At 44.1% G+C, this 17,498-nt stretch overlaps 1 protein-coding gene and 1 long non-coding RNA gene across 4 annotated transcripts in view; one reads left to right on the forward strand and one right to left on the reverse strand.

The window, feature by feature from the left end:
* Positions 1 to 17,498, reverse strand: part of CMKLR2 (chemerin chemokine-like receptor 2) — a 42,671-nt gene that overhangs the window by 17,324 nt on the left and 7,849 nt on the right.
* Positions 10,777 to 17,498, forward strand: part of LOC134808000 (uncharacterized) — a 68,450-nt gene continuing 61,728 nt past the window's right edge. The window contains exon 1 of the long non-coding RNA XR_010149833.1: positions 10,777 to 11,078. This is a non-coding gene — a long non-coding RNA (uncharacterized LOC134808000). The remainder of the gene's footprint in view (positions 11,079 to 17,498) is intronic.

The raw sequence follows: 17,498 nt of genomic DNA on the forward strand, positions 1-17,498 counted from the left end.
TATTTCATAAACTGAAACAAGTGGTAACTTCTTCCCAAACTTTATCTCAAGTCTTGGAAAGAATCACAATGTAACAATGTAATGTAATGAGCAATGTAATGTTTGAAAGTCTTGATCATAGTAGAGAGAAATCTCCAAATTAGTACAGTTATCCTTCAGTATCCACAGGACATTGGTTTCAGGACCTCCCACGCATACCAAAATCCAAGGATGCTCAAGTCCCTGATATAAAATAGTATAGTATTTGCATATAACCTATGCACATCATTCCATATACTTTAAATCCTCTTTAGAGTAGTTATAACATCTAATACAATGTAAATGCTATAAAAATAGTTGTTGTATTGTTTAGGGGATAACAATAAGAAAAGAAGCCTGGGCATGTTTAGTACAGATACAGCCATTGATTTTTTTTCTTCTGAATATTTTTCATCTGTGAAACTCAGATATGGAGGGCCAACTGTGTTTTCTTTTTTTTTGAGACCAAGTCTTGCTCTGTCACCCAGGCTGGAATGCAATGGCACGATCTTGGCCCACTGCAACCTCCACCTCCTGGGTTCAAGTGATTCTCTTGCCTCAGCCTCCCGAGTAGCTAGGATTACAGGTGTCCGCCACCACGCCCAGTTAGCTTTTGTATTTTTCGTAGAGACGGGGTTTCACCATGTTGGCCAGGCTGGTCTTGAAATCCTGACCTCAGGTGATCCACCTGGCTCAGCTTTTCAAGGTGCTGGGATTACAGGCGTGAGCCATCACACCTGGCCCCAGCTGTGTTTTCTTACAAAGAGATTTCTGTGTATACAAGTAACTTTTTATCAGGAAGAATATGGGCACTGAATTTGGAAACCTTGATGGCACAGGACTTCTGTAACTTTACATTTGTAGGGCATGTGACTGGACAACTGTTAGAGATCTGAAATGTTTAGTTTATGTTGCAGATATGTTCATCCATATAAAGAGTCAGAACTAAAGCTTGCATCCTCTTTAGTGTCTTCTGGGCAATGTTATGTATCGTAACGTAACAAAGGACTGATTTTGGAAGCAAGCATCATAGCAGGGTACCTACCAGATTATAAAACTTCTCATAAATAGATATTACCCATGGTTTAAAAATTTTTTAAAGGCTAAAAATGACTATGTCTGAGACTAGAATATTTAATCATGACCTGAAATCTCTGCAGGCCAAGATAGGCTTCCAAAATTTCCACCGGGGAACATGGTGGAAATTTGTACTCCTGTATCTCTGCTTTCTATTTCATCATTATTTGGCACTGAAGACGTTTTGGTTCTCAATCACTCATTGTCAGTGACATTGATAGAAGTCCAGGGAGAATATCCAGTTTAGGGTGGAAACTGAATTGGTGGTCAATGTATTCTTATTTTAATTTACATCAAGATACTTCCTCTCTTAAAGAAAGAGAAGGCTTTCTCCTAAAGGGGAGGGAACAGTAATCAGGGACCTTGCAGAATATATTGAGATTGCAGCCACTTCACAAAACAATACTGTTCATTATCCGGAGAGGTAATACATGAACTCAATGAAGGGGAGGGAAGGGAAACTTGTTTTTGTAGCAACAGTAATGCTGTTTCAACACAGCAGCAAAAGGAGGGGGAGGAGGACAATTCTAGAACTTCCTTTCATTCGTACAGATTATGCTTGAAAATATTTGTGCCTTTTTTCTCCTAGGAGGAGATACAAAGGAGTATAGGATAAAATGTAGACATAAAAGATAAAGCACAGGTTAAAAGACTTGCTCGTTGACCACAACTAAACAATGTGGGTGCCAGATTCATTATTATGATGATTTAATGGTTTAAGACATTCGTTATGGGCTTTTTTTTTTTTTTGGTGACAGAATATCGCTCTGTCACCCAGGCTGGAGTGCAGTGGCATAATATGGCTCACTGCAACCTCTACCTCCCAGGTCCAAGCAGTTCTCGTGCCTCAGGCTCCCAAGTAGCCACGCCTGGCTAATTTTTGTATTTTTAGTAGAGACAGGGTTTCACCATGTCAGCCAGGCTGATCTTGAACCCCTGGCCTCAAGTGACCTGCCTGCCTCAGGCTCCCAAAGTGTTGGGATTACAGGCATGAGCCACCACACTGGGCCATCATAGACTTTTTTTTTTTTTTTTGAGACGGAGTCTCGCTCTATCGCCCAAGCTGAAGTGCAGTGGCACAATCTCAGCTCACTGCAAGCTCTGCCTCCCAGGTTCACGCCATTCTCCTGCCTCAGCCTCCCAAGTAGCTGGGACTACAGGCACCAGCCACAAAGCCTGGCTAATTTTTTTTGTATTTTTAGTAGACACGGAGTTTCACTGTGTTAGCCAAGATGGTCTCGATCTCCTGACCTCGTGATTCGCCCGCCTCAGCCTCCCAAAGTGCTGGGATTACAGGAGTGAGCCACCGCGCCCGATGCATCATAGACATTTTAAATTATTTTATGGTAATGAAAACAAAGGTAGCAACTGCAACACTATTTTCTCATGGCCAATCTATATTTGGAACAGTTTGTTGAGTTCTGCAAAACGGACACTGGAGAGACCATTGGAAAACAAAAGCAGTGCAAAAGAAAGAACTCTGCAGGGTGATGGAGGGGACTTGAAATTAGTCTTTGTTGGAATGCTTAAGGAACCAGTGAGAAAGGAAGACTTAAGGAGTTTCATGACTATCTTCAGATACTTGAAGATGCTAGGGCAGAGAATGTTGGCATAATAGTCAAGAAAATTTTGACTTAGGAGAAGCAAGACGTTGCATCTGTTTAATATCCAGAAAGTTAAAAGTCTACCAAGAAAGCAAGCAAGCAAGCAGAATGCATTGCATTGGGTGGGCACTAAGGGAGTTTGATCACAGCCTGGATGCTGCTGGCTGGGGATACTCCAGAAGGCACTGACTCATGCACTAAGTGGGCTTTTCACATCATCCTTCAAGGGCAAGACTCTATGATAATGGATATCGTTTTTGAGCTCTTATTCTCTATTTACAGATTAGGAAGCTGAAAATCAAGAAAATTAAAGAATTTATAAAAACTCTTCAGAGGCCAGGCGCAGTGGCTCACGCCTGTAATCCCAGCACTTTGGGAGGCCGAGGCGGGCAGATCACCTGAGGTCGGGAGTTCGAGACCAGCCTGACCAACACAGGGAAGCTCCATCTCTACTAAAAATACAAAATTAGCTGGGAGCAGTGGCGCATGCCTGTAATCCCAGCTACTCGGGAGGCTGAGGCAGAAGAATCCCTTGAACCTGGGAGGTGGAGGTTGCAGTGAGCCGAGATCACACCATTGCAATACAGCCTGGGCAACAGGAGCGAAACTCCATCTCAAAAACAAACAAACAAACAAACAAAACCCCAAAAACTATTCAGTGGCATGATTAGCATTCTTATCTAAATTGGTAAATGCCTATGTTCTTAACCGCCAGGCATTTGGGGCACAAGAATCCTTCTTCAAAAGTGCTTAAACCAGGCCAGGCGTGGTGGCTCATGCCTGTAATCCCAGCACTTTGGGAGGCTGAGGTGGGCGGATCACTTGAGTTCAGGAGTTTGAGACCAGCCTGGCAAACACAGTGAAACCTTATCTCTACTAAAAATACAAAAATTAGCTGAGCGTGGTGGCACACGCCTGTAATCCGAGCTACTTGGAGGTCGAGGCAGGAGAATCGCTGGAACCCTGGAGGCACAGGTTGCAGTGAGCCAAGATCATACCACTGCACTCCAGCCTAGGCGACAGAGTGAGACTCTGTCTCAAAAAAATAAATAAAAATAAAAATAAATAAATAAATAAATAAATAAATAGTGTTTAAACCAGGAGAGAGCGATGCTGAATTTAGAGAATAAGTCTACATTCCTTTTCTAGAGCTGCACCTGTGGCTGAATGAAAAAACAAAACAAAACACAAAATAAACCATTCTTCCCTGCAGAGGAGGATGACTTGATAGGAGGAAGCCCAGAACGATGCATGGAAAAGAAAGCGACTTTGATTCTTTCTCAGACTCTTCCTCACCACTCCCCTCTTCTCACCTCCACCACCAGGCCCGGTGGAGCAGCCAGTTTGTAAGAACAGTTTTTAATTTTGAGCTTTTATCATAGCTTTATTTTAGTACTACGTCAGAAGTCCACGTTTGCCCAGGGTCTGCTCTGTTCCTCGGGCTGGTTCTGACTCTGTTGTTAAAAGTCACTGCAGGATGACTTTACAAGAACCAAATTGCCAGACGTAAACCAGCTCTTATCCAGCCTCTGGCAGCTGGATTCTGAGGAATAAATGAAGAGAGGACACTCAGGAAAATGCATATTCTTTTTTTGTTTGTTTTTTAGACCAAGTCTTGCTCTGTTGCCTTGGCTGGAGTGCAGTGGCGTGATCTCGGCGCACTGCAACCTCCACCTCCTGGGTTCAAGCGATTTCTACTGCCTCAGCCTTCCGAGTAGCTGGGACTACAGGTGCGCACCACCACGCCCAGCTAATTTTTGTATTTTTAGTAGAGACGGGGTTTCATCATATTGGCCAGGCTGGTCTCAATCTCTTGACCTCATGATCCGCCTGCCTCGGCCTCCCCAAGTGCTGGGATTACAGGCGTGAGCCACTGAGCCCGGCCCAAATGCATATTCTTTACTGCTCCAGAGCTGGTTAAGTCCCACATGCCCTTTCAGTCTCTCTTGGTGACCTATAGGACTCCTATGTGAACCTGTAGGACTGCATTTGTCCAAGGGCCTGTCCTTTCTTCTGGGACCCAGTGTGATTGCTTCTAGGTTTTTTTCTTCTAGGTTTTCTAAGGGCAAGGGTACTTTCAAATGGTGCAAATCCAGGTGCTGGTTAACACTTCAGGCACAGGACATGGATGAGAGAGAAGAAAATTAAACAGGGAAAGAAAAATTTTAACCCAGTATCTTGCTGTAATCAAAGCCCTCCAACTAAACCCCTTTGTAGAGTTCTGGGGATTCCATTTTGTGCTCTGCCTAGCAGTGCTCTTGAATGGAATGGGGTTCATTATGGGAGCAGTGCCCTGTAGAGGTTATGACCCACTATCACATCTTGAGTTTCCCCTTTACTCTTCAGTTTCATTTAAAAAATTTCATTGTAATTATAAAAATTTTTTTGTAGAGATGGTGTCTTGCTATGTTGCCCAGGCTGGTCTAGAACTCTTGAGCTCAAGCAATCCTTCCACCTCGGCCTCCCAAAGTGCTGGGATTATAGGTGTGAGCCACCATGCTCAACCCAGTCTCACTTTCTTCTTGTAGTTTTACCCTCAAAACTGCCATCACTTTTTAATTAAAACAAATGAGAGCCATTTTCTCTCAATACACTGTTGTGCACAAAGGTTTGTGATCCATCTTCGAACACCTGGACAGCTCACTCTACACATCCAGGGATTCCAGCCAGTGGAATATTTTCCATGTTGGTTTTCCCCCTTGATCCACCCAAAAGTTCAGATTGTATGATGGAGGGCTGAGATTAGGGTGAGACAGGCGAAGCTGGGTTATGGAAGAGCTGGGTAGGACCTTGTCTTTGTTTAAAAATTTGATATTTTGTTAATCATGGATTATTTTCCATTAATTTTAATTACTGAGGCTTTTGGTGCCCTGTTAAATTTTGCCTCAATTGCCTTATCCTAGTTCTGACCTGCCGTAACACTTGATCCTGTTTAAGTCCGTGGATATTAGGCAGTCCTGTGTGCTGAAAAAGCATTGGAACTTAGGAGAGATGGTTCTAAAATGTAGCTCTGAATATCACTAACTATGTAACTTTGGGTGGGTCAGTGGCCCAATTGGGACCCCAGGTGTCTCATGTGGAAAATACAGGTGACATCTAATTCTAAACTTTTATGATTCTGCCCCTGGTGTTTCCTAACTGAGAAGCTCAAAGATGGCAGCACCGTATATTCTAGCTCTTTTATTACTCTCCATGCCTCAAACTAGCACCAAATCCGGTCCCCTGCACAGAGTGGACATTCAAACAATGTCTTCCAGTAAATGGTTTTTTGCACATTGGAACAAAAATATAGATCAAGGTCCAAACCAAAAAGCCTATACAAATTAAAAACATTCTGCAAATGAAAACAAAACCTTCCCAAACAAGAATATTGTACCTCCCTCATTCCTCCCACAGAAAAGAACCAACTGAAATTATTAGTGTTTCTGATTCGTGAAAGTATGGCAAAGTCTTACTGCTTTTTTTTCCCCCAGGAAATATTCTATTCAAATATTTCAGGTTTTGAGTGAAGCAGACTTATGTAATCATCCTGCCTTTGGGGATTTCTGTCCATCTAAAGATGCTAGAACCACCCTAATGAGTCACAGTTCATAAAATGTAACATCTGTGAGGGAAGGTTATAAACATCAGCGGTGCCCAGAACAGCTGTAGAATTTTAGAAGAAACAGAATTTCCACTTCCCAACTAGTTCTTCGTATTTAAGTTCACATAACTAGAATGTAGGGAGAGAGAGAGCATTTGTGCATATAGCCCAAACCCCCTTTTCTTTTCTCCTCTTTTTTCCTTGAGAGAGAGGGAGGCTGGGTGCAATGGCTCACATCTGTAATCCCAGCACTTTGGGAGGCCCAGGTGGGCAGATTACTTGAGACCAGGAGTTCGAGACCAGCCTGGACAACATGGTGAAACCCCATCTCCACTAAAAATACAAAAAATTAGCTGGGCGTGGTGGCACATGCCTATAATCCCAGCTACTCGGAGGCTGAGGCAAGAGAATTGCTTGAGCCTCGGAGGTGGAGGTTGCAGTGAGCCAAGATCGCACTACTGCACTCCAGCCTGGGCAACAGAGCGAGACTCTGTCTCATTTAAAGAGAGAGAAAGAAGACAGAGAGAGCGAGCATGAGTGCGAGCACATGCGCAAGAAAGAATGCCGGGAGGGAAAGAGGCAAAGGAGGGAAGGGAAAAGATCCTGGTTCAATGGTGAAATACATGACCTTAAAATAGAAAACATATTTTAAGCACTCTTTTCTTTATTCTTAGCCTATTTTGTATTACGGCATTTTTTGGTTTTTTGTTTTTTGTTTTTTTTTTTCCCGAAATGGAGCCTCTTGCTCTGTCTCCCAGGCTGGAGTGCAGTGGCTCAATCTCAGCTCACTGCAACCTCTGCCTCCTGGGTTCAAGCGATTCTCCTGCCTCACCCTCCCAAGTAGCCAGGATTACAGGCACCCACCACCACACCTGGCTAATTTTTGTATTTTTAGTAGAGATGGGGTTTTGTCATGTTGGCCAGGCTGGTCTCAGGTGATCCACCTGCCTCGCCCTCCCAAAGTGCTGGGATTACAGGCATGAGACACCGTGCCCGGCCCTATGACATCTTTTCCACATACCTATTCTCTAACCAGTGGTAGAAATGAGAGGGCAAGAACCACTGTAGAGACACTTCTTGATATATTGTAAATTGCTTCTGGACACGAAGAGTATATACCAATAGCTATATAGTAAGTCATTTTAATTTACTTAATCTTTCTTTCATAGTTGATATTAATCACCTTGTCCCAGAAACAAAGGTCTTGTACTTGAGGGAAATGAAAGTGACCTTCTAAAGGCCATTAAGAATGGTGGGTCGGCCGGACGCAGTGGCTCATGCCTGTAATCCCAGCACTTTGGGAGGCTGAGGCGGGCAGATCACCTGAGGTCAGGAGTTCGAGATCAGCCTGGGAAACACAGTGAAACCCCATCTCTACTAAAAATACAAAATTAGCCGGGCCTGGTGACACATGCCTGTAATCCCAGCTGCTCGGGAGGCTGAGACAGGAGAATCACTTGAACCTGGGAGGCGGAGGATGCGGTGAGCCGAGATGGCGCCATTGCACTCCAGCCTGGGCAACAAGAGTAAATCTCCGTCTCACCAAGGAAAGAAAAAGAATGGTGGGTCATACAAAGGATGGATATAGGCACATATCTGCACTGTCTATGGTGTCAATACTTTAGACAATTCAAAAGCCAAGTACATCTCCAGGTATTCAAATTCAAGAAAACAGTCATAAATATCTTGACACTTATACCAGTAATACAATATACCTTCACTGAAACATAACACAAGCACTTTTCCTTTTTATTTATTTTTATAGAGATGGGATCTTGCTATGTTGCCCAGGCTGCGCTAGCACTCCTGGCCCCAAGAGATCCTCCCTTTCAGCCTCTGGAGTAGCTGGGATTACAGGCATGTGCCATTGTACCTAATAGGCAATTTATTTCTGACAAGGAACTTGGAAGGAACACAGTAAAAAACCATCTGATACAAGAAAATTTTGTTTTAAAAATTCTACTTTTAGAATAATTTCCTGTATCTTTTGTTCTCATCACAGATTTTCTCTAACAAGGCAAAATCAGACAAAGCATGTTTTTTCCTTTTCTTTCTTTCTTTCGTTTTATTTTTACTGTTATTTTTTAGCGGTAGGGTCTCACTCTTTCTCCCATGTTGGAGTGTAGGGGCATAATCATAGCTAACTGCAACTTCAAACTCTTGGACTCAAGGGATCCTCCCACCGTAGCCTCCTGAGTAACTGAGATTACAGGCACCCGCCACCACTCCTGGCTAATTTTTGTATTTTTTGTAGCGATGGGGTTTTACCATGTTGGCCAGTCTGATCTCAAACTTCTGACCTCAAGTAATCCTCCCAAAGTGCTGGGATTATAGGTGTGAGCCACCCTGCCTGGTCAGCATTCACTTGTTGAGCAACACCTGCACTGAACTTTATGCCAGTTGCCATGCAAAGCAAATAATCTTCTCCAACAGGTTTTCCTAGCAGATAATGTGTCTAGGCAGAAATTGCAGGCCCTGAATTATTTCCTTAAAATGGATTTCATAATTCTACATTAAAGAGATATGTAATATTGACTAAGGGCTTATTTAGTGCCTTTTCACCATGAAAAGGAAGTAAATGTAGTGTACCCCAGCGGGGTCCCACACAACCACTTTTCATATACATTTCCTTTGAACCATTCACCAAGGGCATCACAATTAGTGCCCTGTGATGACCTGTTCTGTGATTTAAACAACCTAAATTTCTGCCCAAACACAACGTTTCTCCTTGACCTTGAGCTCAATGTGAGTCAACAACGGGATGAGACAGCTAAAAAAAAAAAAAAAAAAGAGTAATTTTGCCCTTCGGCTGTCTTAATAGAATTGGGGGAGTGTTTATCCAATTCTACTTGAACTGATCAGACAGCACCTAGGGGTACTGTGTTCTTTTCTGGGAATTACAGTTTAAGAGAAACAATGATAAACTGAAATATGTCCAGAGGAGAGGGAACCGGATGGAGAGAAACTATATCATGTGAGGAGCATTGAGCAAACTGGTGGAAGCTATTTATCCTAGAAAAGAAAGAGCAGGGTAACAATTTTTTCAAATGCCCAAGGGCTGGCATTTGGAAGAGGGAACTGTTCAAACTGGCTTCAAAAAATTGAGGGACGCTAATGTTAGCTCAATGTAAGGCAGAATTTCCTAAAGATTGTAGTTGTTAAACATTTAAAAACTAAATTAAATGAATTATTTATTCAGCACCTACTATGTATTCTAGGCCGTGGAGAGAGAGTAGGACACAGAACTTATGGAGCTTTCATTCTACTGTAAAGCTATGTCAGAGGGTGGTACATTTCTCATACTTGGAGATGTTTAATGATGCAACCTTAAAGTGAGGGGTTTTAAGCAGGAAATCAGACATTACACGTGATTGGACTTGTTGATGTCTAAAATTCAGTAAGCGCTGAAACCCTAAGGTTCTGTTAGGTTCTACTAAGTTTTTTGAAGGGATGGGGTGACATGGAGGCTATAGAGAGAAGACGGTATGAAATATATTTTTTTAAATAATCTTTAGACTGTTTGAAAAGGGGTGAAGTCAGATTGGCTAAAGATCATAGGATCACAGCCTTGGTTTTGTGTGTGTGTTTTCACTTTGTTTTTGAAAGACAGGTCTGGCTCAGTTGCCCAGACTGGAGTGCAGTGGCGCAATAATGGTTCACTGCAGTTTCAATCTCCTGGGCTCAAGCAATTCTCCTGCTTCAGCCTCTTGAGTAGCTGGGGCTGCAGGCGCGCCACCACGTTCCGCACTAACCTGGTTAAGGCTGGATGGCGTCATAGCTATTCGCCCAGGGCGCCCGCCTCATTCGGGTGGGGATTGGGGAGGTGGGTGGTGGCAGCGGCGGGGGGCTGGGTTTCAACCCATCCAGGTCAGGCGGCCGGCTTACCTTACTACAAAAGGGGAAAACTCTGCTCCTCTCAGTGCCTCGGTACACGTGGCACTGTGGACCTCAGATGCTGCCAGCCCCTCAAAGCCTGTCACCCCTCCATCCACTGCACCCACTCCAGCGCGTTTCCTTTCCTATTGCGGACACCTCCCTAACTCACCTTCCACCCTAGTTCTTTCTTGCTACCAGATCGACCTCCTCCCTCCTAGATAACCCTGTTTTGTCCCCCTTTGTAGGCACAAACTTGAACCTTGCTCCGTTTGAAAGAGCCCAGGCCGGGCACGGTGGCTCACACCTGTAATCCCAGCACTTTGGGAGGCCGAGGCGGGCAGATCATTTGAGGTCAGGAGTTCAAGACCAGCCTGACCAACATGGTGAAACCCCGTCTCTTCTAAAACTACAAAAAAAAAAAAAAAAAAAATTAGCCGGGCATGGTGGCGCATGCCTGTAATCCCAGCTACTCGGGAGGCTGAGGCAGGAGAACTGCTTGAACCCGGGAGGTGGAGGTTTGCAGTGAGCCAAGATCGCGCCATTGCACTCCAGCCTGGGCGAAAAGCGCGAGACTCTGTCTCAAAAAAAAAAAAAAAAGCAGCCCAACACCGGTGTCTTGCATTCATTACAAATCGTGTCCACAGCCCGCTTCCCAACTTCCAACTTCCACCTCCAGGGGAGGACTGGGGGCTGGAGATTGCATTAATTTCCAATGGCCAGTGGTTTAATCAATCATGACTAAGTAATGAGCCTCCGTAAAAACCAGAGCTTCCGGTTTGGTGAACACACGGAGGTCCTGGAAATGGTGGCGCGCCCAGAGGGCATGGAAGCTCCGCGCCCCTTCCCACAGACCTTGTCCCGTGCATCGCTTCCATCCAGCTCTTCTTGAGTTCTGGCCCTTGTAGTAAACCTGCAGTCTTGTAAGTACGCCATTTTCCCGAGTTCTCCGATCTGATCTAGCGAACTAATGAATGTGAGGGGCGGTCGTGGGAAGCCTCAGCCTCCCAAGTAGCTGGGACTCCAGGCATGTGCCACCATGCCCAGCTTAGTTCCTGTTTTCTTATTTGTAGGTACTGCTTTGCATGTTTTTCTCAGCCCAGCATAGATACTAAATCAAACACATTGATCAAGCTTACCATATAAGTGTTTTGGTACAATCAGTTCCTGTTCCTTCATCGATGATCTAGGGAACTGGGGAAGAAACCATGAGTAAACTGTTCTAGGTTTATTGTACAAATGACAAAAAATAATATACGTTAGGGCATAGCTCAGTGTCTGGATCATAGTAAGAGCTCAATAAATGTGCAATATCAGGCCGGGCGCAGTGGCTCACGCCTGTAATCCCAGCACTTTGGGAGGCTGAGGCGGGCGGATCACGAGGTCAGGAGATCGAGACCATCCTGGCTAACATGGTGAAACCCCGTCTTTACTAAAAATACAAAAAATTAGCCGGGCATGGTGGCGGGCGTCTGTAGTCCCAGCTACTCAGGAGGCTGAGGCAGGAGAATAGTGTGAATCCGGGAGGCGGAGCTTACAGTGAGCCGAGATCGCACCACTGCACTCCAGCCTGGGCGACAGAGCGAGACTCCGTCTCAAAAAAAAAAAAAGTTCAATATCATTGTTATGACTTTACTTGATTCTTTCATTACATTGTATTATGAAATATTTCACATGACTTACATGACTGCTGAAACATAGCAAATTCTTGGGCTTCTAGCTAATTTAATGATCAATGGTTCTAATCAGAGAGCTCATTTGTGGTTACTGTTTTCTGTTTTTGTTTTTTGTTTTTGTTTTTGTTTTTGTTTTTGAGACACAGTCTCGCTCTGTCGCCCAGGCCAGAGTGCAGTGGCATGATCTCGGCTCAATGCAACCTCAACCTCCCGGGTTCAAGCAATTCCTCTGCCCTCAGCCTCCTGAGTAGCGGGGATTACAGGCATGAGCCACCGCACCCGGTTTGTGGGTACTTTTGATGGCATTTTGGATCTGGGTTTCATCCTGAGAGAAAACATCAACTGAAAGACTGCTGTGAGCCACAAAATAATGGTTTCCTGCTGTTACAGTAAAGCTACGCTGTGTTCATTCCGTCCTTGACAAAGTGGCACATTCTGATCTTGTGATAATGTTCCACCAAAGGAGTTCATTTATTTTGCAGCAAAAGATTTGTGTAGATTAGTTCATTTCTTGTGATGAATATCAGTACAACATAATCAGGCTACTTGCTATGATCTCACTGACCTGCTGTAATCCAACTGGCTAAAGAAGCCATCAGTTGTTTTTCTTAGGAAGAGATACATTTTGTTTACTCTCTTAAGTTTGATGAATATATCATTTACTGATTGCTTGAGAAACAAGTAAAAAGAAGTGGTCATAATGTGGGAAATTAGTAAAGAGCATCCAGTGATTCTGAGCAGATTCCATTTACCATATCTAGAAAACAGGTCTCTATTTTCAAAAATCAATCTTTTATTTATTTAAGGCTAAAAGATGTGTGCATAGTCTTGTAAATGTTCAAATAACAAGTTAAAATAGCTAAACTTTTTTTTTAACTTACTGCATTTTGGGAAATCTAACATATTTCTGAGGAAGTCTCGAAATACGACTTTATTTCTTTCTTTTTTGGAAACAGAGTCTGTCTCCAGGCTAGAGTGCACTAGCACAATCATAGCTCACTGCAGCCTCGAACTCCTGGGCTCAAGTGGTCCTCCCACCTCAGCCTTCCCAGTAGCTGGGACTACAGGTGCTCACCACCACACCCGGCTAATTTTTTTTTTTTAAATTTGGGGTAGATACAGGGTCTTACTATGTTGCTCAGGTTGGTCTTGAACTCCTGGGCTCAAGTGATCTTCTTGCCTTGGCCTCCCAAAGTGGTGGGATTTTAGGTGTGAGGTGAAAATGCCACTTTTACACAGTGTTTGGTGTATTATTATTATTATTATTATTATTATTTTTGAGATGGAGTTTCACTCTTGTTGCCCAGGCTGGAGTGCAATGGCGTGATCTCGGCTCCCCGCAACCTCCACCTCCCAGGTTCAAGCGATTCTCCTGCCTCAGCCTCCCTACTAGCTGGGATTACAGGCATGGGCCACCATGCCCGGCTAATTTTGTATTTTTAGTAGAGACGGGGTTTCTCCATGTTGGTCAGGCTGGTCTCGAACTCCCGACCTCAGGTGATCTGCCCACCTCGGCCTCCTAAAGTGCTGGGATTACAGGCATGAGCCACTGCGCCTGGCCTGTTTGGTGTATTATAATCCTTCCTACAAGACAAGCAGTTTTCAGTGGGTGCTGAAATACACCCTTCCCCATTCAACTACCAAAAACCCAAAAGGAAGATCATAGAGAAACACCATATTTATCTGTGAAATACCATTCCAGAACAAGGAGTCTCTCCCAGACAAGAAAGAAACCATTTCATTTTACCATCTAAATTTTTCCCAACTTGTTTGTTGTATGTAAAGAACTGTAATTAAGTATGCATTTGTATGTGTGTGTTAATAGGGATAAAATCATTCTAAAGGTGGATGGTTTTATTTTGAATACAGTTAATAAAATGAGAGTCACATTGGGGCACAATAACAAATGGAAAGGCCATGTTTAATGTTATCAATACAGCTGGGTGATAGAACAAATAATTTATATCAACATGGCGTTTTCCATATAGTAACCAAAAATTTATTTGACTAAGCTTTTATCTCCTAAACTTGCTGGTGGTTTTCGAATTAAAGAGAAAATCGCCAGCTCTTCTAAAGGGTAAGTGGTACTTTTAGATGTTACTTCCCTAAATGAACTCTTCCCTGCCTCCAAAAACCTATGCCCCAGCCTAAATCAGGGCCCCTGCTCTAAGCTCCTCACTTAGAGCAACTGTTACTACATATGTGGAGGCTTATTTCAAGAATGTCTGTCTCCACCACCAACCTGTGGTTTTGCTTACCTTCATACTCCCAGAGCCTAGCACAGTGCCTGGCAAACTGTAGGGCTCAATAGTATTTATTGAAGGAAAGACTATTCAGTAGGTTTTATTAAAGGCATTCACGTGCCTGGGCATCTTGGCAATAACTATTTTGTCTGAGAAGACAAACGTGAACTGGAGAAGAGAATTTGAGTTCTTGATTATCATCAAATCCATTAGTTCCTGTTTCAGTCCCCCCCCCCCCTTTTTTTTTTTTTTTTAATCAAAAGCATTAAAAGAATGTTGAGGACATAGAAAAGCCAGCCTCACTCCTGAGAGGTGTGCTCAATCTGTTCAGCCACTTTCTTGGACCAGCACTTCTGACTGACAACAGTTGCCATTTCTAGGAAAAGATGATGAGATTTTTCTCTAAACTGGTATGAGGAGCAAACAAGTTCACTATAAACCATTGTCACTGTCATGTGTTGCTTATAATTTTTTTTTTTTTTTTTTGAGACAGAGTCTCTTGCTCTGTTGCCCAGGCTGGAGTGCAGTGGCATGATCTCGGTTCACTGCAACAGGGTTCAAGTGATTCTCCTGCCTCAGCCTCTGGAGTAGGTGGGACAACAAGCATGTGCCACCCCACTTGGCTAATTTTGTATTTTTAGTAGAGACAGGGTTTCGCCATGTTGGCCAGGCTGGTCTCGAACTCCTGACCTTAGGTGATCCACCTGCCTTGGCCTCCCAGAGTGCTGGGATTACAGGTATGAGACACCATGCCTGGCCTGTTGCTTATAATTAAAACCAGTTGACCTAATTCCACTCAAAGGAAGCAAGTACCAACCACATCTAATTATGTAAATAGCACTTAACACATATAGTAATACTCAGCATTTCCTGAGTACTTGTTAAGGATGGTACAATGCTAAGCAACTTCACATGCATTGTCACATTTAACTCTCACAAGAATCCTGGGAGGTACTGTTATTATTCCTACAAGGCTAAGAGAGCTTTGGCACTTAGCAAAAGTGGTGAAGAACAGACTAAACATCTGGGTCTGTCTGACCTCAGGGCCTTTTTTTTTTTTTTTTTTTGAGATGGAGTTTTGCCGTTGTTGCCTGGGCTAGAGTACAATGGCGTGATCTCGGCTCACCGCAACCTCTGGCTCCTGGGTTCCAGCGATTCTTCTGCCTCAGTCTCCCAAGTAGCTGAGATTACAGGCATGTGCCACCATGCTCAGCTAATTTTGTATTTTTAGTAGAGACAGTTTCTCCATGTTGGTCAGGCTGGTCTCGAACTCCTGACCTCAGGTGATCTACTCACTTCGGCCCCTCAAAGTGCTGGGATTACAGATGTAAGCCACCACACCCAGGCAGGGCCTTCCTTCTTAATACCTGCACACACAGTCTCTCTGAGTAATAATCTGTTAAGGTGCTCATCTCCCTTACTAAACTAAGAACATCAAGGGCAAGGAATAACTTTTACTCATCCTTATATCTCAGCAAGGAGCAGAGTGCTCAGTAGGTGCTCAATGAATGTCTCGTGAAAGAAGAAGGAAGTGCTTCCTCAATCAACAAAACTATGTTATGTTTAGGCTGGGTGCGGTGGCTCATGCCTGTAATCCCTGCCTTTTGGGAGGCAGAGGTGGGAGGATTGCTTGAGGCCAGGAGTTTGAAACCAGCCTGGGAAACATAATGAGACCTCCGTCTCTACAAAATCGAAAAAGTAGCCAGGCATGGTGGTATATGCCTGAGAGTCCTAGCTACTCAGAAGTGGGAGGATTACTTGGGCCCAGAAGGTCGAGGTTACAGTGAACTGTGATAGTACTACTGCACTCCAGCCTGGGCAACAGGGAGAGCCATGTTTCAAAAATAAACAAACAAATGTTATGCTTACTATGGTTTTAATGTGTAGAAATACACAAAACAAATATTTATATAAAATGAGACAAATATTTACATACATAAATATATGTAACTTTTTTTTTTTCCAGGCAGGGTCTCACTCTGTCATTCAGGCTAGAATGCAGTGGCATGATCACATCTCATTGCAGCCTCCACCTTCCAGGCTCCAACAATCCTCCTGCCTCAGCTTCCTAAGTAACTAGGACCTCCTGCCTCAGCTCCCTAAGTAGCTGGGACTACAGGCATGCACTACCATGCCTGGCTAATTCTTAAATTTTTGGTAGAAACAAGGACTCACTACGGTGCCCAGGCTGGTCTCGAACTCTTGGGCTCAAGCAATCCTCCCATCTTGGCCACCCAAAGTGCTGGGACTACAGGTGTGGGCCACTAGGCCCAGCCTTCTATTTTTATTACATTTTGATCCATTTTTATGTCAAAGCATAAGAAACTGCCATTTTGTTAGATCAAAAATGGTCAAGGTCACAGCCAGGCTCGGTGACTCACACCTGTAATCTGAACACTTTGGGAGGCTGATGTGGTTGGATAACTTGAGGCCAGGAGTCGGAGACCAGCCTGGCCAACATGGTGAAACTCCGTTTCTACTAAAAATACAAAAATTAGCCAGGCATGGTGGTACACGCCTGTAATCCCAGCTACTCTGATGGCTGAAGTGTGAGAATCGCTTGAACCTAGGAGGTAGAGGTTGCAGTGAGCTGAGATCGCAGCCACTGCACTTCAGCCTGGGTGACAGAGTAAGACTCTGTCTCCAAAAAAAAAAAAAAGCACTTTTTTGTTGTTGTTTGTTTTTTCAACTTTTATTTTAAGTTCTGGGATACAGGTGCAGGATGTACAGGTTTGTTACATAGGTAAATGTGTGTCAGGGTGGTTTGCTGTACAAATCAACCCATCACCTAGGCATTAAGCCCAGCATCCGTTAGCTATTCTTCCTGATGCTCTCTTTCCCCTAGCCCTCCCACATGCCCCCAGTGTGTTGTTACCCCCACGTGTCCATGTGTTCTCATTATTCAGTTCTTACTTATAAGTGAGAACATGCCGTGTTTGGTTTTCTTTTTCTTTTTTTTTTTTTTTGAGACAGAGTCTTGCTCTGTTGCCCAGGCCGGAGTGCAGTGCCATGATCTCGGCTCACTGCAAGCTCCGCCTCCCGGGTTCACGCCATTCTCCTGCCTCAGCCTCCCGAGTAGCTGGGACTACAGGTGCCCGCCACGATGCCCGGCTAATTTTTTGTATTTTTAGTAGAGACGGAGTTTCACTGTGTTAGCCAGGATGGTCTCAATTTCCCGACCTCATGATCCACCCGCCTCGGCCTCCCAAAATGCTGGGATTACAGGCGTGAGCCACTGCGCCCGGCCCTTTTCTTTCTTTTCTTTCTTTTTTTTTTTTTTCTGAGACAGAGTCTCACTCTGTCACCCAGACTGGAGGGCAGTGGCATAATCTCGGCTCACTGCAACCTCTGCCTCCCAGGTTCAAGCAATTCTCGTGCCTCAGCCTCCCAAGTAGCTGGGACTACAGGTGTGCGCCACCATGAC

The sequence above is a fragment of the Pan troglodytes genome, chromosome 13 (assembly GCF_028858775.2).
Source record: "Pan troglodytes isolate AG18354 chromosome 13, NHGRI_mPanTro3-v2.0_pri, whole genome shotgun sequence".
NCBI lineage: Eukaryota > Metazoa > Chordata > Mammalia > Primates > Hominidae > Pan > Pan troglodytes.